Source organism: Phyllostomus discolor, chromosome 4 (genome assembly GCF_004126475.2).
Source record: "Phyllostomus discolor isolate MPI-MPIP mPhyDis1 chromosome 4, mPhyDis1.pri.v3, whole genome shotgun sequence".
Lineage (NCBI taxonomy): Eukaryota > Metazoa > Chordata > Mammalia > Chiroptera > Phyllostomidae > Phyllostomus > Phyllostomus discolor.
The window spans coordinates 52264216-52290259 of NC_040906.2; the positions used below are offsets into that span (position 1 = coordinate 52264216).

The 26044-nt window shown below is 41.7% G+C and overlaps 1 protein-coding gene and 1 pseudogene across 1 annotated transcript in view; both read right to left on the reverse strand.

Moving 5' to 3' along the window:
* MYO3B (myosin IIIB) overlaps positions 1–26044 on the reverse strand; it is a 417036-nt gene that overhangs the window by 39480 nt on the left and 351512 nt on the right. The gene's annotated exons all lie outside the window — the stretch shown is intronic.
* LOC114494830 lies at positions 1664–8784 on the reverse strand (annotated as a pseudogene).

Below are 26044 nucleotides of genomic sequence, written 5' to 3' on the forward strand. Positions count from 1 at the left end.
TAACGTTGTGAAGGTCTAACATTGCAGGCACATATTGACACTGCACAAGCTCTTAAATCCACAGAAAGCCGCTGGTGCTCAAAGGAGAGCAATCAAAAACCTAAATTAATAATTATGTCAATAGATTTTGCTAAGGAAGGAGAGAAAAAATTATCATGCCTGAGGCTATTGGAAAAAAAAGTTCCAAGTACTTGAGGGTGGGGAGGGGTAGTAATAAAGCATTCAAAGGCCCACTTTTACAGGTTGAGAGCAAGTGTGGTATTATGGCCTCCTTTTTCTACCAGCCCACTGTGGCAGGAATCCATGGTTTCTGAATGTGGGGACATTCTCTCACATTAATTGACTCAGCTATCCCACTGCAAAGTCAGAAGTCTGAGGGGACTCCGAGTGTGAAAAGAGCAGTTCGGCCAAGTGGTTTTCCCTGCGGTGCCCTAGGGATCCCAACTGAGAGAAGCCACTTTTGAATGGCTCCATGTCTTGGGTTTATATCTCATGAAATTTTTCATTATGGCCCCAACACTACACTTACATATTTTACTCTTAATCCACCTGTAAGAGAGGAGCCGGGCACAAAGCAGACCAAGAACTAACTGAATACTATCCTCCTCACACTAGCTAAAGCTATTTTCTTCAAACTTAACAAAACCAAACCATTTCTCTCGCGATTGTGACATTTTAAAGTTGTACAAGTGTTTTAACACCTGTCTTCTCCCCCTGTATTTAGTCTCTTTAAAATGACAGAAATAAACCAATCACAGGTTTAATAGGTTTCATAAGTTTACCCCTTCAGTTCCGATTCGCTCACCCAATATTCCTCTGAAACATCAGGCAGACCCCACAGCGGCCAACAGTAAGTTTCAGACCTGCAGAGTTTAAAAGTTCAAGTTCTCTGGCCATTCTGTGTGGCAGTGGCACTTGTCCAAACTTGGTACCTCCCTGTAGTTGGGGCATTTTAAATGTACCAGTGAAAAAAGCTTTTTTCCCCTTCATGGGGAAGAAAATTCACTCCTCAACCCCAGCAGATATGGCTGGGAGGTCTTTCGCCCAGTTCTGTCTCTTCAGGTGTATTTTTGTTTGCAGTGGAGCCAGGGAGGCCAAATCTAACCTGAGTCACAGGAAACAAGACAGGGATGGCTGTAAAGAGTGTGACCGGGGGCAGCTGAGATACTCCTTTACCTCCCACATCCAGTCGATGTGCCTCACAGAAAAACAACACAAATAACAGGTCCTCAAAATACAAAAGCTCGAATTACAAAATCCATTCATCCAGGCGTGGCAGAAGGCAGGAAGGGGAGGAGGGAGGGTAAATGGCACAGGGAGAGAGAGTGTTCCAATGAGTCCAGGCACAGTGGCTGGCAAATGCTAGGAAATAGCTGCAGAAAAACCTGTGGTTCTTTCAGACTCACAGGTCTTAAAAATCCACATATTGGTGTCAGGAAGATAGGGCCTTATGTGCACCAGAGACAAAACCTCCAATTCCTCAGAAGGAAATATGCAGGGGGTCTTTGGTAGAGTGGGCCCTGACTTCTTCCCTAGTGGGGGAGGTGAAGAAGGAAAGAGCTGCAGCCTCCTTTCCACCCCCCTCCCTATCCTCCCCCCACCACCTTTCCACCCTCCCCCACCAGCTCCCCCATACTCCCCCCACCAGCTCCCCCATACTCCCATGGCAGGTGACTCAGTGGCCTAGAGCAGCCTTTAGCTTGGCAAGAGATGAATGTGGCGAAGGGAATTTCTCTGCAGAGACTGAGCAACTCAGGTCAGACTGTAGGTGGACTGTCCTGTGGAAGAGTCTGTTGCTTAAGAAAACCACCAAGAAGTTGAGGCCCAACTAGAGAAGGTAAGCTTTGCCAAGGGTCTTTGCTTCACTGGCGCCGATAATGAATGAAGAAATGAGAAGAGAGAAGAGGCAGCCTCTGATAAAGTATGAGGACTGCATTGCCCTGAGGAAAGCCAAGGGCAAATCAGTTCTGAAGCAGTAAGGCCAATTCCTCTCTATGCTTGACAAGCTCTGGTGCATTTCAATCCCTTTACTGAACTAACAATATTCATAGCAGTAGAGTGAGTACAGAAGGGACACGTGCAAGAGACTAACCAGCTGCCCAGCAAGGTGGGTGGGAAAGAGACTCACAAACACCCCCCGGATGACGAAAAGAGCCTGAGGCAGAAGGTTGAAGAGCATGTCAGCAATGGTTTTGGTAACACTAGGGAATGGGTGAGGCTTCTGCCCTGCTATTGAGTTGGCCAAAAGGTCTGTATGTTTTTTTCCTGTAAAATAAAAGACACGTTTTTCATTTTCACCAATAACCTTATTATTGATTTGGATATTTTGAGTATGTCAGCTATCTCCTGCACGGTATAACTTTGATTGTTCTCAGTTAATGTTGCGATTTGATCCCTACTGTCTTCAACTGGTCTACCTGACTGGGGAGCATCGTCCAGCGAGAAATCTCCAGCATGAAACTTCACAAACTACTTTCGACACTTTTGATCAGTCACAGCACCTTCTCCATAAATCTTTTTTTTTGCATTTCAGTTGTGTTTCTACTGTTCTTGAAATAATAAAGCACAATATGCCAAGTATGTTGTATATCTTCTTCCATCTTCAATGTTAAAATGGCTACACAAAAATTCACCAATTTTGATAAATTTCTTTTAAATTCATGCTGATATGACAGCTATCATAATACAATCTAACAAAATTGTTTTGAACGAAGCTAAAGACAACTAAGCACTGTTAGAGCCACTGTACAGACAAAACTAAATGAACATTTTGGCCAACCCAGTACATAGAGGAGAGAGAAGCATCCCAATATCTTTCATCATGAAGAACCCAACAGCTCTGAGGCCTGGCCACTGCCTAGCCCCTCATCCACCACAGGCCGTCTGGATCCTCTGTGCTGGACCAGACCCACTGGCTGCCACCAGGACACTTCCAGGGCTGAGGTCACTGCACCCGCACGGGGTGCCCAGGCCTCAAAGGGCAGTGGGAAGTTGATGGGGCACAGCCTCCTTTTAAAATATAAATAAATATATATTTATATCTATAAAGAAAATACATATAATACATGCACACATATATATATGTGAGTACGTTTATGTGTATATACTATATTATACATTTATCACTTTTGTCTCTGGGTTCACTATAATTTGGATAATGGTTGGATAAAAAAATCTACAGATAGCCATGAGTTTGAAGCATATTTTAACCAAGATAATACAGAAATAAATCTTCTATGGTTTCATGTAGAGTTAGCTGTTTTCTTTTTTTAACTTGTGTTAGTATAAATTCAACAAAATCAATTAAAAAAACCCATATGCACCATTGGAAAGACAGGTGTGAAAAGCTGTCTAATTATTTTTCTCCACCACAAAGTTGACATTACTTTTCTACGTCACAAAGTGCCCCTTCAGCAAATATACCAAAATTCAAACTTTGTGGACATTGGGCAAACTTGGTAAGACAGAAAACTAACCTACTCACCCATGTAAAAAAAATCCAAATTGAGTTCTGAGGGTTTTACTGGTGTTATTTACACACAAAGTTAAATATTTGGATAATCAACTGTCAAAGCTGAGTAGCAGTTCCTGGAAGAATTACTTTTCAGGAAGCTGCAAAATATCTGATTTTGACATCAAAATTAATTTCACCTAATTTTAGATTTAGTTTAAATCAAGTGTAGGTTTGATTCAGAGCCATCGATAATGAAGTTTCACGAGCACACAGCAGAATCCCTGGTGCCCAGCAGCGCCTGCAGGACCACTGACCTCGGAACTTCCACCGTGCGGCCTTTCTTCAGGGGCAGCGCTGCTCTTTACAGTAAGAACTTTTCATCTTGCAGAAAATGAAAAATAATGAGCAATTTTTTTGAGTCACGTACCTCTGTTGCCAGAAAAATAAAAGACATTGAATTTTTCAGTAACATACATTACAGGCACCATTTTTGCTTTTATGTAAAGTATCAATTCCACATGTAATTGCTGAATATTTTCTAAATTAAGAGCCCATGTGGTGAGCGGGTGCATACAAAAAGATAATCAGAAAAATCTCGGCATTAAAATATAGTCTCCAAGTAAAAACCCATAAATCACTTTGGTAGGGCCCAGTCTGCTGGGAAAATTGCTGCTCTTAGCTTCACATTTCTGTTGACTCTAGTGCAGAGGGACTGAAAATCCACTGGGCCTGTGATCTTAGGTCACAAGGTAAAGGCAACCAAAGCAAAGAGCTTCAAAGACCGAACAGAAAGCAGCACAGAGATCTACTACTGCGTTATGATAGACTGTGTACCAGAAGAAGACTCGCATTCTAGTTTCTGCTTTTTACTAGGGAATTGCCTAGGGAACTCATGCTGGCAGAGGTGCTACTTCCCTAGGTGAGGATAACAAAAGCTTCTGTCCCTGAACAGACACCCTGCGATTTCTTGAAGTGATTTCCCACTCTCAGAGCAGCAACTTGACTTATTTCCTTGTTCAGTTGCTTGTTCAGAGCCTGTTGCTAATGAGGTGACAGCTATAGGTTTTCTGATCACCTGGGTCTGTTCCATTCCCCACAAATGGTACCTCAACGGCTGGCTGGTCACCTCACAGATGTCACAAGGACGCAGGCCTGAGAGCGTGCCTGTGCCCAATGTGATCCTGTGTCCACGCCTGTAAAAGTACAAAGGTGTGCAAAAGTGAGATTGGCTCTGCAAGAGCTCGAGGCTCTGAAGTGCAGGCGGGTAATAAAGGTGGGCAGACTGTTCAACCATGCTGCTTCTTTCTGTCCTGAGCTTTCGGATGTGAGCTGGGTATAAGAACAAGTACTTTTCTGATCCTCCATAAAGACAGACGCGCTCAAGTGACTCCTGAGACTCTTCTTGGCTCAGGACACAAAGAATCACTGGAAGTGAGACATTATTCACCTGGGATGCATTACTCAGTCTAGTAGAAACATTTGCAACCTGGGGACATGCTGGGATTTATGTGTAAGGCTTATTTATCAGCTTTGCTCTCTGTGCATGTCCCTAGAGCTGAAGTCTTCAACCGTGGCTGCACATTAGAGCCATCTGGGGAACACTGAAATAATCTTGATGGCCAGGCCACACCCCAAAACAATTTAATCAGACTGTCCGGAGGTAGGACCCCGGCAGGGAGCTACTTTTTAAAGCTCCCCTGGCGAGCCTGATGTGCAGCCAAGGCTGAGAAGTGCTGTACTAGAGGCGTACCAGTCAGCAGCATGGACCTGGGACTCAGGAGCAGAGAAGGGTAGAAATGCTCTCAGTTACGCTGACTTGTTGAAAGCATCCCAGATCACCAGGGTAACTGCCTAGTGTCTACTGGCTTATTTCAGTTTTCCTGTTAAGGGTCAGAATCAAAGGCAGGCGGCCTAAAATAACTCATCAGCAGCTTGTTTGGCTGATGATGATGTTGGAAATTCTAAGTTGCCTTTTAACTGAAACTTATTGACTTCTCTCTCGGAAATACTATAACTATTAAGAATCAACTTACAGATCAATAAAAGTTCTCATTAGCCACGTTAACAAGTGTGAATGGTCTAAACCAACACCCAATCTCTATGATTAGGTTACTTATATAACCCTCAACAGAAAATAAAAAAAACACTTAAAGGAAGAAAAACAACAGACAGTTTTAAAGAACGGCATTTCCTTAAAGGAATGACAAGTAACACATTTCCCATGTTAATTTATATCCACCTTTCATCTCCATAGACTCAGTTAATAAAAGCTATGCATAAATGATATGAGAGATCATTAAATCAACCAGTTCACAGTGCTGATTGGTAAATAAATATAGCACTTCATGAAAATGGTGATGTGTATACAGATTCTGGTTTTCTTTTAAAAAGAGGGAAAAACCTTTGTCTATAGCTTTGGAAAGCTATCCACACCGTATCTACTTCAATTTAAAATACTTTCCAAGCTTGTTGAAGGGAGATAGACCACACAAGAGAGCCCCACGGGGGACCATAATCTTGGGTGAAAGTTTAAAATCAAATAAAAAATTCAGATTCATTGAATTAGCCAGCAGCTGGGGGCATGTATACAAGACTTCCCAGGTCTGGGTGTGAGGCATTTTTGTTTTGGTCCAGTTGTGTGTCCTTGTGTGGACGTGACTACAGACAGGAAAAGAAAGCCAGACAGGCAGAGGAGAAGAGGGAAACAGCTCTTTGAAAGAGTGTGTTGAAACAAAGAAAAGGTGTTTTATAAATTAGCTTGTTTTCTTAGGTTTAATTTTTTTGTTTGTAAAAGGTTTTGCTGTGTATGAAAAAGAGCACCTTCAGATAGAAATGTTTTTCTTCATCGTGGGGCCTGAGTTTAAAGTTGGGCTTACTGCTTGCCAATTGTGTGACCTTAGGCAATGGAAGAATAATGGCACCTTCTTATACAGAGGTTGTCTTATTTCAGATATTGTGTGAAAAACACTTAACCCATGTGCAGAGTTAGATGCTCAAAAATATTCATTATTGTTCTTTACTGTGAGTTGATATGCTAGTACTGGTCTTGATTTTTCTACAGACAAATGCAATTCTTACAGAAATGGATCCCTCAGAGAAAAGACCTGGGTAAAGATGTGAATAGAGACCAGTGACCCTAAGTAAAATGAAAATTCACAGAAACAATGCCTCCAGCCTTGACCTGTCATTCCGTTTTCTCCTGGAGAACCTGGATGTGGCCAAAGGAACAGTGATGACAAGCTTACAACTGATGCAATGTTACTCACGACCGGTGAGAGAAGGCTCATCAAGAAAGAACCCCACTGCTAGAGGAGGGCTGTCCCCTCATGCCCACAGGTGAGCTTGGGCTCTCTCCTCCAAACACCTTCTGTCTGGTCAGGACTCAGTGGAGACCAGAGGTGGACTGAGACTTGGTCCACTCTCAAGAATCCGTCAGTCTGGTAGGGGAGACCAGTGTCAGTTACACACACAAATATGCTCAAACACTACAATTAGAGTCCACTGAGTTGTTAGGCTGCAGGGTATGGGCTGTGTCAGGTGGAAGTCCTGGGGCAGGGAGGCCGGCAGGAGTGGCCAGAGGGCCCCCAGGCCCTTCAGGCTCCCAGTTCTCAAGACGGCTTTGCTGCTGTGGAGAGAGAGGGTTTATGTCTCCTGTATCCTAGTCAAGCCTTTACTTTTGCACCCTTTGATGTGAGCTGTTGCCGAAAAGGGTCTGTTGACCTCTAGAGAGTAAGCTGTGGAGGGCATTCCTTGGAAGAGAGGAAGAGAAAGTCCCATTGTTCCTCTCCCCTGGGCTCCAAGAGAGAAAAGCCACGATGACAATTGCTTTTTCTTAACTGAAGGTTTAACTGTTGAATACTTGTGGCTGAGTACTTATTTCCTTGTTCTGGGGGAACTGGAAGTCACAACTCCTGCTGGGATTTTTATTTTTAAAGAAAAAGATGAAAGAAGAAGAAGTAGAGGAAGGAAAGGGGGGTAAAACTGGGCCAGGGGAATTATGAGGAATTGAGAGGTGGAGGGGACCTGGCGAGTCCTCACTGGGCGCCTGTGCATCAGGGCCGTCATCCTCTGAGCAGCCATCTCCCCACAAGTTAGAGCAAGAGAGAAGGGTGGAGCAGTCAGCATCCCTGAAAACAGTAGCTCTTCTCAAACTTGACTCAGTCCCACACACACTTGCCCCAAAGGCTTTATTGTTCTGTTTTTTTTCCAGAGTCTAAGAAAGGAAGAGGCCTTCGAATGCTAATTTCCTGTCTCTACCCTCAACCCTTTCCAGACTGCTTCTCTGAGTGACATCGAACCCCAGAAGCTCCTGTCCCTTCACTTGCTAAGACTCTTTCAGGCTTACTGGTAGTATGGCTCCCGTGTCCACAAACCTGACCTGATGACAGTCCTAGAACTTCTTCACACTTATGTTGCAAGAAAGAGCCTTTGCTCTTGCAAAGAGTTTGTTTCTCGTTTTGAAAAGTGGACAGAATGCAATTTATAAATCAATAGGCTGCCTTCCAAATATTGGCTTATCTAAATTGCGATATATATTTTACATTAGAGTATGATGATGCTTGGCTTTTGGGATTGTTTTTACTTGTTAATACACATCCATTAACTCCTTTCCACTGCATATTTTTGTTAACTTCGTTAAAATTGCCACAAAGGATTCCTGCCTGTAAAGATAGTTCATTAGCATATACTATTACCATCAAAGGCATCATATTATTGTACATAAAGTAAACAGCTTTTGTAATACATTATATAAAGATTAAGTTGCTTAACTAAAATTGTAAGGGTTTAGCATAATCCAAATTTGCAGAAGAGGCTGTGGCCCAACCACAGGGTCAAAGGATAGTTTGGCACGGATCTGGGGCCCTTCCCCATAATCTGCACCAGCACTCTTCCACGGGCACGGCAGTAAACACAGTCTATTTGGTAGGAGCAGTGGGTCTACAGTGTAAACGCAGCTTCAAAGCTAGCCCCTAATATCTGCTTATGTGAGGGCTCTGGAGCCAGCATTGGCTACAGCTATGTGAGAAGCCATGTTTAGAGTTTTCCATTTACTAAGGAGATGCACAGAGAGAAGAAAATCCAAATGACTTCTGTATTAAATCATTGAACACACATTAATTAATATCTACTAGTGAGCAAGGAGCTCTATTAAGATGTTATGAATAAGGGCCATGTTATAAGATTCCAATTCCTTAGTCTGTTTGTAAGACCTGTCCCGTACCTGCCTCTCCAAGCTTCTGGAACACTATGCACCAGGTGGACCAGACTTCTTCCAGTCCTTCCAGCTCCTTGAACGTTCCCTGCTTTCTTTTTTCTCCCAACTTTTGCATCATCCCCTCTTGCCTATAGCACATCTCCTGCTACATTGTGCAAGACTAATTTCTACTTATCCTTTAAGTCTAAACTTAATTGTAACTTTCTTAACCCTTTGGACTAGACTATGTTCCTTTGCTGTAAGCTCCCATAGCCTTCTGAACTTTCCCCCTTTCAAATAATCCCTCTCATGTTTTTTATTTTTAAATGTCTTTCTTCTCTTCTGTAAATTTCATGAGGGCAGGGATACTGCCTTGTTTACAACTATGTCCCAATGTTGCATTTCATGCCTAGTACATAGTAGTTGTTTCCTGTTTACTGAGTTATTTAATTGAATAGAACAATCTACAAGGGCTTCTATAATAGGAGAGGGGAAAATTAGGTAAGTGCCGCAGTATGTAACTATCCCAAATTATAACTTAACAACAGCTACAGCTAAGAAAAAAATTCCATACTAAGGCTTGCCAGTTTCTGGTTCTGCTAAAATTTAGTAATATCATTGAGTTTAAATCCCTACCCACAGTCCTTGCTAGTGTTGTAGATATTTAGCCACTCTTCATGAGAATGAGTAACAACAACTCAAGCTCTAAGTACCCAATTTTGTTCTGTACAGCACAAGCTTACATATATATGTATTTTTTTTTTCAGGAACATAGCATTCAGGTTTGACTTGGTTTTTCCTGCAGAGGCAATACCATAGTGCGGTGACGGCACAGGGTCTCTGGCAGACCAGAGCGAGCCCCACCGCAGGAGAGCACCCAAGGGTTCAGTCAGTGAGGGTTCTGCATACAAACCTCTGCACGCAAACATTTGCTGGTTTTTGATTCCACAGAACTGTGTTAGGCTCTGAGGAGAAATTGCAAAACTATATAGTTAATACTATGAAGCATTAGCAAGTAAAATTTAATAGTGTATAAGAAATACACTATGGCCAAGCAGAATTCCAGGATTTCAATAGATAAAAAGCCTATTAATGTACAATACCAATATGCCACACTAACAAGACAGTTAAAGTACACGAACCATAGGGTCTGAAGTAGAACTTTGGTTCTGTGGTTCATCTTAATAGATGCAGAAACAGCTTTTGATAAAATGTAATACTCTTAAGTATTATCAAATAGAAATAAATAAGAGATAATGTACTTAATATCATAAAATTATTAAAAATTTAGAGTAAAATTCAGGCTCTATGGTGAAACTTTAGAGGCATTCTCATTAAGGTCAGGAACTAGATAGCCATGCTCATGAACTCTGCTTATATCCAATATTATATTGAATCTTGTAGACAATGTGATAAGGCAGGAAAGAAGGTTATAATTTGAAATGAAGAGATACATTTTCTTATTTGTAACAATATGATAGGCTATATAGGAAATCTGAGATGATCTGCAAACTATTGAAACTAATAAGACCTTAATAAGTTGATACTCAGAATCAACATACAAAAATTAATAGTGTTCCCATATTCCAGTGATGACCAACCCAAAAATATAACACACAAAAAAAATCCTCTTTATAATAGCAACAGAAAATGTGTGTGCTAGCCGGCCTCCAAGATGGTCTCCAATGATCTCCCCCACCCCCACCCTTCCTCCTTCCTGGTATAATCAGTAGAATACACAGAAATAACAAGTGTGTGATTCCAAGTTTGGGTCATATAAGACACTGTGGCTTTAACCTTTTTTCCCTTGGATCCTTTGTGGGTGGACCAGCCAGCCACCACGGAATAACGACAGGAAAGCAGCCCTAAAAAGAGGCCTATGTGGTAGAGAACGGACGGCTCTTTCTAACAGCAAGAAACTGAGGCTCCCTTCTGGTAGCCATCCTGGGAGCAGATCCTCCAGCCCCAGGCCGGCCTTCAGGCGACTGCAGCTCTGGCTGACATCTTGACTTAAATCTCATGAAAGATCCTGAGCCAGAATCACACAGCTCAGCAGCTTCCGAGTTCCTGGCCAGACCCCCTCCCTGTGTCCCTTCTCCTCGCAGGTCAGGAGGCTCCTTTCCTCTGGGTATCGGGAGTGGTTCCCCCTCTCTCCCAGGATGGTTTTATGACTTGCTCCAGCAGAAGGTCAGAACACCCTTCTTGTACATTCCATTTCTCACATTTCTTTGGCTTGAAATACTCAATGTGCCACGGTGCCATACTTTGGGGTAGTGGACCCTGAACCCCATCACTACACATATAGTAAAAAGTTGAAAACATGCTAGGGAATGAAATGAAAATTCAGATAGCGATTACTGTAGGGATAAGAGAGGGAGGACAGCATTGGGACAGGGTACAGGAAGAAGTCAACAGTTCTTCAAATTTTTTAAAAAAGGTGAAGCAAGTAAGGTAAGATGTTAAGGCTTATTATGGGAATGTTTTTTTTTGTCCTGTTTTCTTATTTTCTGGGTATTTGAAGTATTTGTTATAAAAACCAAAGCACTGAGTATTGTCCTCACTGTGCTCACATTACTTGGAAATGTCTTGTTGAACTGAAAAGTGCGGTTTACAAATCACCAGGCTTTCGGTTTGGTGATGCTGATCCTCTGGTTCTTTGCTGGTCACAGTTTCTCCATTTTACACAACTAAGAAGTATATTTTAATTGTCTTTATATGAAAAGTTACTTCTATAGTGACAAGCTCTAAAAACTTGTAGAGTAATTAAATTCAATCCATAAACTTTAAGCTTGCCCTGGATTTATGAATGTGAATTTCTAATAGAATGTGAATTTCTTAAAAACAACAACTTTTTCCTCATGCTAGCTAGAAATTCTGTAACAAAGTCATTTCTCTAATAAAGTGCTATGCCCTTTGGAATTGCTGCCACAGATCCAAGGCTGCAGTGAGCTCTCCAGACCCTGCACGTGATGCCCCCCCCAGCCGGGGCTCCACAGTTCCTGCAGCGTCTGTTGGGTCCGATCATCCCACCTACTTCTGGGAACAAGTTTCACAGGCAAACAATGTGAATATTTCAGCAGTTGGTTTAGAGAAATGAATGAAAACTGTGGGTAATGCAGTGAATATATTAAATAGCCTAGATATTTAATACATTTCAAGCAAAGTAAAAATTATGTAAAATGCAAAGTTTAGCAGTAATTAAGAGTGTTCACTGTATTTACCTTAGGATGCTTTTGGAATCCTTTAACGGAAAATGTTTGCTGAGTCTCCAATACCCTCTCACAGGAAACTACTTTTGATATTATTTACTTAAAACAAAGTACCTCCTAGCAGCTCAGGAGAGGGTGCAACTTTAAATACAGAACAGCTGTTCTGTTTTTAAAGTCCAGGCTAGCCCTTAAAACAATGCTTTAGTAAAACAGATCTAATTAAAATGAGTCTGCTTAGCACCCATTTGGTCACTCTTGTCTCCTACCCCTCAAAAACTATTTTTGGTCCCAGTCACAACAGCCCTAAGTGGGCCCAGGGACCCTGTGTTCACAAGAGCCAGCTCTCTCTAGGCTGACACATATCGCTCCTGTCCTTCCTGATGAAAGCTTGAGAATGTCCCAAATAGGTATTGTTCATGCAGTTTTGCATAGAGAGGGTGTGGGCATATTAATTTTACCTTGGAAGTATTAAATAAAACACACACACACACACACACACACACACAGGCATTCTCAGATACCCTGCAGTGGTAGAATACTTTGCAGTTAGAGCAAAATCTTTCCTCTTCACATTTAATACTTGGAAATGCTTGAGGTGTGAGGAAAACATTTTCATGAAGTGTTTGATGTTGCGAAGGGGCTCCAGGCAGTGGAAGGCTGCTTTGCTTCACATTTCGGAAACTCCTCAGGATTTGGGAAGAGGAGCTAATGAAATGTTTCCCTGTTTTAAGTCACTTACAGGGATATGCATCTTCTAAAATTGAAGATGGTCCATTTTAAAGGGCACAATAATATTAAACTCTACCCAAATGCCATGACACTCTGAAGGGGAGTAAGGACCAGCCATCCCCTTTGAGGAGCTCGAGTAGTCTCCACACAATACTGAGAAACGGGCCTGCTGAGGCACAGATTACTAGAATGTTTTGTAAGTCCAGAGACTGAAGAAACCTAGTTTTTATTTGTGAGCTAGCAATATTAAAATCAAAATGAAAAAAATTTCAGTCCTCTAATACTAACCAGTTATCTCGTATCTAGCTACCAACTACCCACATGTTCATCTAGCATTTACTGACTGCCCATCGGGTGGTGGTCATTGTGAAAGGCCTCGCTGGGCACATGAACGCCAACCAGTTACATATTTTGCCCCCCAGGAGACTAAACTCTGAGGCTAAAAAAATATTTTTAGTGGAGTAATAAATCAGAGAGAATGGGTCCATTCTGGAGTTTTATAATTCCTAAATTATTAAAATACTTTTATATAGAATTTTTGTTTCTTGTTCTCTCAACTTTAAGTTCTCCTGGTTTGAAGGTCTTGCTACCCAAGAAAGGCATGCTTCTACCAGGGGGCGCAACAGTGGCCCCACTGAACAGGAAGGTGAGGCCTCCACCTGGCATTTGGATTCCTCATGCCATTGGATCGACAGATAAAGAAAGGGATCACTCTTGAATGGATTGATCTTGATTATCAGGGCATTGTGGCTGCACAACAGGGGCAAAGAGGACTCTCTGGAACCTAGAACATTCTTCGAATACCTCTCAGTACTTCCATCCAAAAGTAAAAGTTAATAAGAAACTACAGTAAGCAGAGAGATGCAGGTCCAGTGAAGATTCAGACCCTTCAGGGATGAGGTTTCAGTTACATTGCCTGGTAAAGATTCTTACAAGCTGAGGTCTTGGCTGAGATATCATACAGTAAGGAATAAGTAGATTATAAGCATCAACTATGACTTTACTTCATTTCATTTACAGTAACAAGGACTATAGCTGGTATGCGTATTTTCTTACACTTTCTGTGCACAAGTATGTATATTTACAAGCACATTAACTTCTTTTCTCTTTCCTTCTTGCCCTAATACTGTCATTATTCTCAGCTCCACACTCTGTGATGATTAGATTAGACCTTACAAGTCACATTTCTCCCTACGGGGTTGTGCCAACAGTGGATGCTAGCTGGAGACTGCAAGAGTGGGTGGGAGAAGGTGGGACTTGCTTCTTCCTGTTTGCTTCTTATTCCTATCAGCACTTCCACAGCCCCAGGTTTTCACCCTGGCAGCAAGAGTTGACTCCAGCAGTCACAGTTAGCTCCAGTTTGCAGTATCCCCGAGTCACAAGAACCAGCCTGACAGCATCCCCACAGATACAGATACCAACATTAGCTGGATAGTGACCCTACTTGGAGGTCTGGATTTCAGTTTTGTAGGGCTCCTCTTCCAAGTTTGTCTTAACAATCACAACTTCTCTTTGTTCCTCAAAGAGGAACAGCTTTAGGAGTGGTAGCTGTCTCCTAAGGTTACCATCTCCAAGATACTTCTGACTTTTCGCTTAATATTGGTTAACATCTAGAGTTGTTAAATCTCTCTGCTAAAGTAACTGGTGTAGTTTCTGTCTCCTGACTTGACCCTAGCTAATAAAATGAATACTACTGTCTTCCCAAAAGCCATTCTACCCCTTCCACAACACATAGCAGTCATGCATTTGGAACAGATTGATTCTGTCCCTGATCCAGGGATGGGCCCTAACAGGCCTAAGTCAGAGTAACTCCATTTCCTTCCTTACAGTAATTGGTGCATACAACCAAAGCATCAGCCAATTAACCCATAACATTCCTCTTGCCACAGGGATTGGTTAGGGGTAGTCCAATCAAATTTTGAGACAAGAAAGCTCAATCTCCATGTGAACAGAGTTTTATGTAGACGTAAAGTCTCCAACCACTGGAGCCATTCTACCTTAAGAGAAACCAAACTGAGGGCAAAGCTAAACTATGCAGGATGGCGGAGCTAAGGAAAGTGCAAAGAACAGCCTGAAGTCCTGATGAAGTCATGCTTCATGTCCTTGGGAAATTTCAGTTAAGCGAGCCAATAAATCCTCTTTATTGTTTCAGCTACTCTGAGTTAGGTATGCAGTTACTTGGCCAGCAAAAGCCTTACAATGAAGTCATCTTGTAATTAAACATATGTATGATTATAAAGGACCATGCAGGCTTATATTAAGAGGAAGTTTTATATACATGCATTAAGAACTCACAGGTACATAACCCATATGAGGTGAATATGGTAAATACTAAATAATGATTAAGTCCTTAATCTTTGTTTGGGTTCTTAAATTAGAATTATCCTTTATTTAAAACTTGTCTCCCCTCTACACCTTCGAAATACCAAAACCTTTATTTATTGAATAGGAATAGTTTTTCTGAATTTGTTCTTTGTGATCATAAGGACATAGGAACCTGTTTAATTTCTATTTCTTGGTTGGTATTTCTAATACCCAGAGCCATTAGAGCACCTGCAAGTTCAAATTAATCACAACCTGGAAACTACTTAACTTCCATTAGCTTTTCCTTCAGCTTCTTACGCTAGCATGTTGATAGGTCAGTTAGGAGAAAGGACTTGTGGCTCTTTTTTATAGAACCCTGAGATCTTAAAATTCTCTGCCCTCCTTCTCTGGTTATAGTGAAAGCCTCAGTCCCTTGCCCTTCATGTTTCACTGAAGAGCAAAGACACCAATAAAAAAAAAAATGGCCTCTCACATTTGCATAATACTCAAATTTTCAAAATACTTCATACAGATAACAGTTTGGACACCCAACTCCCTGGGAAGCAGACAACAGCGTTAGGTTATTGATACTTTACTGACACTGACAGCCAGGACTCTGACGGACATGTCCTTCTGTTCATCCCCAGGCTAGCCCAGCAAAGCGACTTGAACATAACTATAGGTGATCAGGAAATGTTGGCTGGTGAATGAACATGAAAGACAAGAGCACTTCAGCAGAGCAACTTTCCTTACGACATGGTCAGGACTGAGGAGCTGAGTGGCAGGATGAGGACCAGAACCTAGCATGTTTGGCTCTAGTTCTTTGTCCTTTCCCTAGATAAGGTTGTGGCCAACCGTGAGGGGAGGCTCTGATGGCCTGGAAGGTACCTGGGGGAGCAGAGAAGCTCCCCAGGACTGGGGCTGGTCAGGGCCATACTCTCACAGAGAAGGGCTGACAGTTCGCCCCCTAACCGAACCTCCATAAACTCTTTTTCTGACAAAGCTGACCAGACAAACATGTCTTCTTCCAGCTACTTATCCCACACGTGGGGCTCTCCCATGAAGGCCTGTTAAGATACCAGGCCTCTGGTGTTTCACATATTAGCCTACAGAAGTGGCTATGAGTATTTTTTAAAAAGGAACCAGAATGGAAAGGGAACATACAAGATAAAAGTGGTTTAGAAATTAAAACACAAATGATGGCCTTCACTTATCCTGCCTACATCTAATGGTGCCTAGTGGGGAAGCAGAGAGAGCACTGTAATAGGGAGTCTGGGAACCTGGGACCAGTTGGGATGCTGCCACTGATTGTCACATATCTTGAGCAAGCTGGTAAGTTTCTGGAGTCTTCACTTCCTTTTGCAAAATAAAGGTTGGTCTACTCATAGATCTCTAAAGACTATTCCAGCCAAAGGATTCCAGGAGGCAGTAGGCATGGTAGAAAGAGGGTTTCTGTTCAAAACTTGCCCCTGCCACTTACCATTTGTTAAGCTTAGGACAAATTCTTTTAACAAATAATTATTTTCCTATTATTAAAGTATAATATACATATTATAGAAAATGTAGAACCTAGAAGTAAGAATATTGAGATAGAAAATAAAGACCTCTCATAATTCTATTACCCAGAGATACTCTATCACAGGTTTTCTTTCCATAACATAAATCAGGGGTTGACAAACTTTACAACTCTTTGGCCAAATGTGGCCCACTGCTGTCTTTCCATGGCTCATGAGCTAAGAATGGTTTTCATATTTTACATGGTTGAAGGTATTGACTTCTGGTCAAGATGGTGGTGTAGGCAGACATGGCTTGCCTCTTCCCACAACCACATCAAAATTACAACGGAAATATAGAATAATCATCAATCAGAACCATCAGAAATCGAGTTGAATGGATGTCTGACAATTACGGAATTAAAGAAACCACATCCATCCAGACTGGTAGAGCGGCACAGATGTGGAACAGGTTGGTCCCACCCACATGTCATGGATAAAAATTCAGAAGGGATATCTTGGGAGTGAAGAGTTCCCACCCCACATCAGGCCACTAGCCCAGGGTTCCAGTACCAGGAGGATAAGTCCCCATAGCTTCTGGCTGCAAAACCCAGCAGGGATTGAGTCACTGGAAGAAACTTCTGGGGCCCCAAGCAGTTCCACTTAAAGAACCCACACACAGATTCACCTACTCAGACTCATTTTCTCTGAGCTCCAGCATGGGGGTAGCAGCTTGAAAGTCACCCATGGCATACAGGGATGAACTGATGTGTTTGGTATCAGGGTGAGCAGAGACCATTGTCCTTTTTCTAAATCCTCCCCACACAGAGCCAGCAAGCTGATGCCATATCTGAGAGTCCATCAACTTGGCTACCATTGTTTGACCCACCTTGAAGATCCCCAGAGACTCTGTCCAACCTAATTTACTGACTCACCCAAGCTGCTTTTCCATATGAATGGCTGGTTTTGGCTCATGCTTCACAACTTCCTAAATCCTTTCAAACAATCAACAGCTTGCTTCAGTAAGTTCCAGGCCCGGCATTAGCAGCAGCCAGCCTAGATTCACAGCTTGGCTTTGCCTGGGAATCTCCAAGCCCAGCACAAGTAGCAGCCATCTCAGATTGCTTCGTAGCTCAGGCAGGGTGGCTCTGGGCAACACAGGTGAGGGCTGACCCTGGCCTGCATTAGGAAACCCCAGGGTCACTGTACCCAGTGCACAGCTATAGACCACACTGGAGCACTACCATACTGCCCCTGCACAGCCAATCCTCCACAGAGAGTGGAGGTTGGTGGTAAGTGGTTATAGTCAATCCTTACAGCTGACAGGCTGGAGTAAATCCCTTCCATTGATCTGCCAATAGTAACCAAGGCTCAACTACAAGAGGAGGGTGTACTTAGTCTACATGAAGGGCTCACCTTGAGTACACAGCTTGGGTGATGGGGAGGCTGTGCCACTGGATCCTACAGGACACCTACCATAGTAGGGTACACTACCAAGACATGGAGTCAAAGCAGCTCTACCTAATACATAGAAACAAACACAGGGAGGTTGTCAAAATGAGGAGACAAAGAAACATAGTTGAAATGAGAGAACAGACCAAAACACCAATAAAAGAGCTAAATGAAATAGAGATAAGCAATCTATCAGATGCAGAGTTCAAAACACTGTTTACAAGGATGTTCAAGGAACTTAGTGAGGGCCTCAGCAGCATAAAAAAGATCCAGTCAGAAATGAAGGATACACTAATTGAAATAAAGAACAATTTACAGGGAAACCACAGTAGAGTGGATGAAGCTAAGAATCAAATAAATGATTTGGAACATGAGAAACCAAAAACAACCACACAGAACAAGAAGAAAAAATAATTTAAAAAATCAGGATAGTATAAGCAGCCTCTCAGAAAACTTTAAGAGGTCCAATAGTCACATCATACAGTTGCCAGAAGGAGAAGAGAAAGAGCAAGACATTGGAAATCTATTTGAAAAAATAATGAAAGAAAACTTCCCTAAGTTGGTGAAGGAAATAGACATGTAAGTCCTAGAAGTACAGAGAGTCCCAAACAAGGTGGATATAAAGAGGCCCACTCCAAGGCACATTACAATTAAAATGCCAAAGGTTAAAGATAAAGAATCTTAAAAGCAGCAAGAGAAAAGCAGTTAGTTACCTACAGAGGAATAGGACTTCTAGCTGATTTCTCAAAAGAAACTGCAGGCTAGGAGGGACTGGCAAGAAATATTCAAAGTCATGAAAAGCAGAGACCTACAGCCAAGATTGCTCTACCCAGTAAAGCCATTATCTAGAAAGAAGGGCAGATAAAGAGCTTTCCAGACAAGAAAAATCTAAAGGAGTTGATCATCACCAAACCATTATTATATGAAATGTTAAAGGGACTTATTTAAGAAAAAGAAGATCAAAACTATGAACAATAAAATGGCAATAAATACATATCTGACCACAATTGAAGCTAAAAAACAAACTAAGCAAATAAGAAGAACAGAGACAGAATCATGGATATGAAGAGCACTTTGATGGTTACCAGATGGGAGGGGGTGTAGAGGAATGGGTGAAGAGGTGAGGGGATTAAGAGGTACAAATAGGTAGTTACAGAATATCCATGGGGATGTTAGGTACTGTATAGGAAATGGAGGAGCCAAAGAACTTATATGCATGACCCATGGACATGAACAATGGTGGAGGGATTGACTGAAGAAGTAGGGGGCTGTGTGGAGGGGGCCAAAGGGGGACAGCTCAGGATGCCTGTAATAGCATAATCAATAAAATATAATTAAAAAATAAAAACAAAAGAAATAGTAAATGGTTGGAAAATCAAATGAGTAAAAATATTTTGTGGTACATTAAAATTAAAGGAAATTCATATGCCAGTGTCTATAAGTAAATTTCATTAGAACCCAGCCATGATTATTTGTTTTTGTGCCATCTATGATGTTTTCACCCTACAACAGCAGAGCTGAGCAAGAGACCTGGTCACCTGCAAAGTCTAAAATATTTACTATCTGGTTCTTTACAGAAAATATTTGCTGACCCTGATACAGATAAAATATATATAAATTTGTTATATACAAATATATATAGTTACATTATATATTTTATATTTTTTCTCTTAATATTTAAATACAAACACTTATTAGTAACTGTAAATATTCTTTGAAACATGATTTTTCAAAAGGACTTCATTTATTATTTAATTTTAAAGTGAGAGGAAGGGCAGGAGAAGGAGAGGGAGAGAAACATCAATATGTGGTTGCCTCTTACCTGGCCTCCACTGGGGACATAGCCTGCAACCTAGACATATGCTCTGACGTGCAGGCCCTCAGGGAAGGACTTGGGGGGCTATAGCAAAAGGGGGTGATGGACACTCGCCCTTCAGCTTTGACACAGCCTGAGTCCTCTTTCTGGAGAAGTCTCCTAATCTCTTGGCTGCATTACTTCCCCTGCCTGATTTAAGCCTGAAACAATGACAGAGGGAGGTATAGCCCTGGCCTGGAAAGGGCGGGTTCCCCAGGTGATCAAGCCTGAGAAAGAATACATAAAGTCCTGTGAAACCTGCTTTGCTAAGAATGCTCTCAATTAAATGATAAAGGTCCGAGCAGGAAATGGGTTTGTTTCCCCAAGTTCTGTAGCCCTTTAGCTAACAGACCCTGACTCAGAATAGGCCCTCGTAGTTCTTTGTATGCTATCTATTGTTTGATCCTTCCTGCCTGACAATGATTAATGAACTTTACCTGTATCCCTGTGCAAATTGAAACCCAGTAAAAATCTGTCAAGGCAAGGGTCAGAGTACTCTCCTTTGAGAGAGTGGCCAGGCTGCTCTGAGGCACTCTCCCCTTGAGAGAGTAGCCATGCCATCCCTTTTCCTCCACAGGACTTGGTAGTCTGTGTGAATTTATCTCATATCTCATCCATAATGCTGTGGACGCTGTCCGAGGGCCAATGTCCTAGTCAGTCTGTTATGTTTTTTTTTTTCCTTTTTCTTAAAAAAATAATCTGCCCTGGCCAGTATGGCTCAGTGGACTGAGTGCCAGCCAGTGAACCAAAGGGTTGCCGGTTCAATTCCCAGTAGGGCACATGGCTGGATTGTGGACCAGGTCCCCAGTGGGGGGTGCATGAGAGGCAAACACATGTTGCTGTTTCTCTCCCTCTCTTTGAAAAAAAAGAAAAAGAAAAAAGAAGTCCATTGTGAACACACATTGGCATTATCTTTTCGCCTCCTAACTTGAAATATTCTTCTAGTGTATGCTGGGATAGTCATTCCCTCCCCTTAGAGCTTATTCAATTAATGGCACAAAGTGATTTGAGGTCCACAACCTGCATGCCATGAAATACCACAATTTTTTCCTGCTTAGTTGTAAGGTTAATTGCCTTTTGTCAGCCTTTCACTTTACTATGGAAAATGAACAGTTTTCCATACTTATAATGGAGTTGAAATCCCTCTTTGGACTGTAGGAGGACTTATGTTTTTAACACCAGGTGATGGTTCGTTCTGGAAGAATGCAATCAGGTATTCATTTTGAATTAATTACCTAGGTAGCCACTCTAGTTTCTTGTATTTTGACTGACAAGCATCCTACATCCTGCTAGTTATTAAATAATGCAGTTTGATTTTCAACTCAGTCAAATTTTGCTGGTATAACAGAGTCTACATGTATATAGTATCTTCTAGAAGCAGTCCAATCTTCAGAATGTTAACAGATATTTTCTATAGAGAGTTTACAATCTAGCTTTAAAAAAGTATACACCTTTAACCCATCCCTGACCAGTAAAACACAGAGACCAATTACAAGGCACAGCTGGTAATCAATATGGAACATGAGAGTTTATACGACAAATTACTAAAGAAAAAGAAGGGAATATCTAGAGGAAAACCAGTCATGGTATAAATTATTTCTCATAGTAGACTGGCTTGGAAAAATGAGAACCATGGTTAGATTCACAACACATTACATTATATATGTATTTCTCCAACTGAGCCAAATATGTTTATAGATATTTATGTTTGTAGGAATTGTTTCAAGAAGTGGATAGCCCAGTGGAACATCTGCCATGTTGAACCAGGGGTGCATCACATAAAGGGTGCCAACCTTGGCCATGAGGGCCTGGCCTGCACAGGTGGTGAGTGGAGGAAATGCCAAGCTTTGACGGCCTCTCCCACCTCTCTACCCACTCTCTGCCACCATATTTCAATTGCATATTGAAAGACTGACCCTTGTTTTCCCACTTATTTCTCTAGCATTATTTCACCATAATCTTAGCAGCTGCCTTCACTTTTAGACAATGTGTTCAGGAACAGCACAAGCCAGAAACAAAGGCATCTCATTCCAGATTCCTCCCTCAACTACTCCCACCATATATCAATCATCAGGTTGGGTACACTCCACTTTTATCCTCCCTGCGTGATAATCATTCCCTCACTCTCACTGATTTGATTCAGGCCCTCATCAATTCACGCTTAGACCACAGTGGCTGCCGCCCAGCTAATCCCATCTCCAGTTTTGCCCCATCCTATCCATTCTCCACAGGGTAACACGAGATAATTTTCTAAATGAGCACGGCACCCCTCTGCTTAATGTTTTCAATGGTTCTCCATAACTTTCCAAACAAAGGTGGTACTCTTCAGCACAGTGCACAAGACCCTTCCTGATCTGACGTCTCCTTACCTCTCCAACTCATCTCCTACTGTTCCTCAGAGCTCAGCCTGTGTTCCAACACAACAAACTCCATCTGCCAGCCCTGTAAGAACTGTCTCAAGATCAGTCTCATCTTCCCCTGGAGCCTCCCTTAACTTTCAAGTCCAAGTTAAATGCCGTAATACTGGACTCCCATTTCATCCTCCATATAACAACATAATAACAATGATCTCACCTGTGAATAGGTACAGAATCATATTCCTCTTTCTATTTTATGTGGCCTGGATCATACCAAATGAAAAATGAATGCATATTCAAGGGTTGAACAAATCTTTTAGTGGCTGTTGCTCAAAAACATCTACTAACATCTCTAATTCCTTTAGAAATTACTCATTGATAGGTGCAAGCCAGTTAGTCTGATAAAATCTGTTATCTATCTTGAGAAACAAAAGGTCATATTAACAGCAGGCTTTTAGTAGGTAGTTCTAAATCAGCAATGGAGTTGCTGGTGAGTCTTTCAGGGTGATGGGATAGGCTTGTTTATTTCACAAAGATTGAGTCCCAGCTACATCCCTAGCACCGTATCAAGGAACAATGAGAGCAAGAGGCTTAAGGATAAGGCTGTGGAAACTTCAAATTCCCACCTATCATTTACAGACAGGTTGTCAGGGTGCTGCTAATTTGTGAAACAATGTTTACACTGATATCTGTGCAACAGTTGAGAACTGTCTGAGATCTGCAAAAGCACAAAGAATTTGCAAATAAAGAATTCAAAATCTAGGCCAGAATTTTAAAAAATGTTTGTTTCTTCAAGGACAAATAATCAGAAAGGCCACTTGCTAAATAAAATCAGTCTTGCCAGCCATACAGCAATGATTAGGTCCACTATAGACTGAAAGTTGTGTTCCCCTCAAATTCATATGCTGAAATCCTAGTTCCCAGGGTGAGACTACAGGGGGAGGGTTGGAAGGTGAGTAGGAGCCCCCATGAATGGGTTTAGTTCCCTTATTAAAGAGACCCAGGAGATGTCCCTCACCACTGCTACCATGTGAGGACACAGCAAAAAGACATCGTCCATGAACCAGGACATGGGTCCTCATCAGACACTGAAATCTGTTGGCACTTTAATCATGGACACAGCTTTCAGAACTGTGAGAAATAAATGTTTGCTGTTTAAGCCACCCAGTATTTTTGTTACAACATCACATAGAGTAACAAGTGCTTGCTGTGGAAGATGACAGAGCAGGGAGGCCCAGACTTTGCAGTGAAAAGCCCAAGTGCAATCTGGCTCTGACCCTGCTGGCTGCATGCAAGTGGACAGGTACCTAATCTTTAGCAGAGCAGTGTTCTCATAGGTGAAATGGAAGTATTCTGTTATTTTGTTCACAAAGATCCAGTTCAAAAAGGATTAATTTTATCTCCAGTAACCTAAGGCTATCTAGCATAAGGGAGAAGCTAAATAAAAAGGAAGATAAGCAAACCACCTCAACTCCAATCCTTCATGCCAATGTTTTGCATACAGGTCTTGGCTTCCTAAACACCATTTCCAGGCTCTGGTTACAGCAGCGAGGAGAACTTGGTTTTCTCTTCACACTGGAAAACTCTTTCTTTGGCGAAGAACTTGCATATGAGATCTAAATCTGGGTTCACATTTTAAACAATAATTTTGGCAGCTTAGTACATTAATCTTGGACCTTCCCCCAGAATCATACCAGTGTCTGAGTGTCCTTAATCCTCTTACAAAATAGTTAAATTAGGTTTAGGTGGAAGCATTTACCAAAAAATCTCATGTTAAAATAATTCACATCAGTATATAAAACAGACATTGTTAAAAGAATCAAATCCTACACACACACACACACACACACACACAAACTGCCAAAATAGTCTGAATTCTAGGATTTAGGGGGGAAAAAAGCAAGGCATTTTTATGATTTAGTTTTCTGTGGATTACAGTTCAAAACAAAGGGTCAGGGTGGGGGGAACCCAGCTTGGTTTTACAGAGTCAGTCAGTCTCTGCCTCTCTCTCTTTCACAAGCTCCCAGGAAGGAAACGGCTCTTCTGCTTATGGGTTAACACATGATTCAAGTGCAGCTTCATGAATGCCATGGAGGACATCCTTCAGAGGCTGTTGGTGATTAAGTGGGTGTCCTACTATACAATTTTTTTTAACCTAAGATACCACACTAATGTAAGAGAAGGATATATTACTTGAATATTGCTGAAAGTTGCATTTTTTTTCCTGGGGAAGGATGCGAAAATGACTTTAGCTAACTTTTGGAAGGATGGGTGAAGGGCCCACCTGATGGAAAGCTAAGTACAGAAAAGAGGAAATAAAGATGGTTCTGTCGTGTTCCTTGGACTAATATTTAGGCCCCAGGTAATAGGAAAGTGTAGGAATAATGACAAATAAAGAAGTGACATGCACAATTTTGTGAATTTTTAGTATTTTCAGGGTTTTTTCCTGTCTTCTTTTTTTCTTTTCTCCCATCCATCCTCACCACCAAAGTTGGAAGGGAAGAATGTCAGACTGGATACCTAAACATATCTTTGGATATTAAATGTCAATTTATCTAATAGGATCCATATGTCACTGACTTCATTTTTTTGTAGACCTTGTCCCTGGTCATCCAACCTTTCAAAGAAGTAGTTGGCTCCATCAGCTCTAGTGTTGTGGCCAGATTCCTGCTATAGTAACGGCACTCCAGCATCTAAAGATCTAAATATTTAAATCTATGGTCCATTGAATTTTCACATCATCCTTTTATGCTTTAACCCTGATATGCCGAGATGCAGCTGAAACCACTGTTGAAAGTCGTGTAATCTTGCTAACCAGCAAAGGGTTTTGGTGGGGACAGAAGCCTGCACCTCTCTGCAACTGTGGTGAATCAAACTATGGAAACAAACCTGGGAGCTGGCTATTTCAAAGAGCTATGTTCTCATCTCTTTTTTGAGCAAAAGAAAATCCAAACAAAGTCACACAACCACTAAAGCAATCCCATCTGTGTGGAAACCATATTTTAAACACAAACAAAATCAAATGCACCATATGCCCTCACTCCTGAACATTTGCTAGAAAATTTCTGAGTACTTATTGTTAGCGTCAGTGTATTCAAGCACAGGAAGGAAAAAAAAAAAGCCCAGTGTGAAGTCCTTGGCCTTCCTCCACCGACCTGTTTCCACACTCTGCCCCTGTTTTCACCATGCGCATCATGCATTCTCTTTGGCAACCTGCACTGTACTCTTTCTGCCTCTGTTTATTTACTAATAAAATAATTTTATATGGCCCCTTTTTGGAATTCAGGGATTTTGCAAACATATCTGGAAAGCAGGGTTTTTAGTCTCTGCCATACACAGAGAAAATGATACTATTTATACGACATAACCAGCAAACTGCGGTGGTCCGGCTGCCCCGTTCTGCCCTCATGCTTCAACATTTTGGCACAACCATAACCCATCCACGACCTGCCAGTGCACCAAAGCATATCGTTTGAAGATCTAAAAAGCTGCTAAGTGGAATAGGAAATTTTTATTTGACAGCACATAAAAATGTGCATGACCATCATTCCATTCCTAAATCTCATCAAGTTTTCCCCAACTTGGGTATGGGTTAAGACTACTTAAGACCCTACTTTCCAAATACATGTAGTTATTTCTGTTCCTTGTAAGCAAAAAAAGGTGTGGCTTTCCTTGCAGTGACATTCCATTTGTGACTTGTTCTGTGTTATTTTTTTTTCCGATAGACTTCCTGCCTGGAGACCTCTCGGTGTAATGAGATGGGCCATTTGGCAGATCATTCCCTTCCAACCTCAGCCACAGGCCCCAGCAAAACAGGCCGATCAGAAGCAAAGCTCAGTGATTTGTTCTCTGCTGCTCCAATTAGAGCTGTAGCCCTATTAACTTTCTTAAACATTTTGTTATGTGACTTTTTATATGAGCAAAGGAATGTTATATTTTCAGGTCCAAAGAGAGCTTCAAACATTTCTATAAGTCCTTATCTTAGAATCTCCCACAG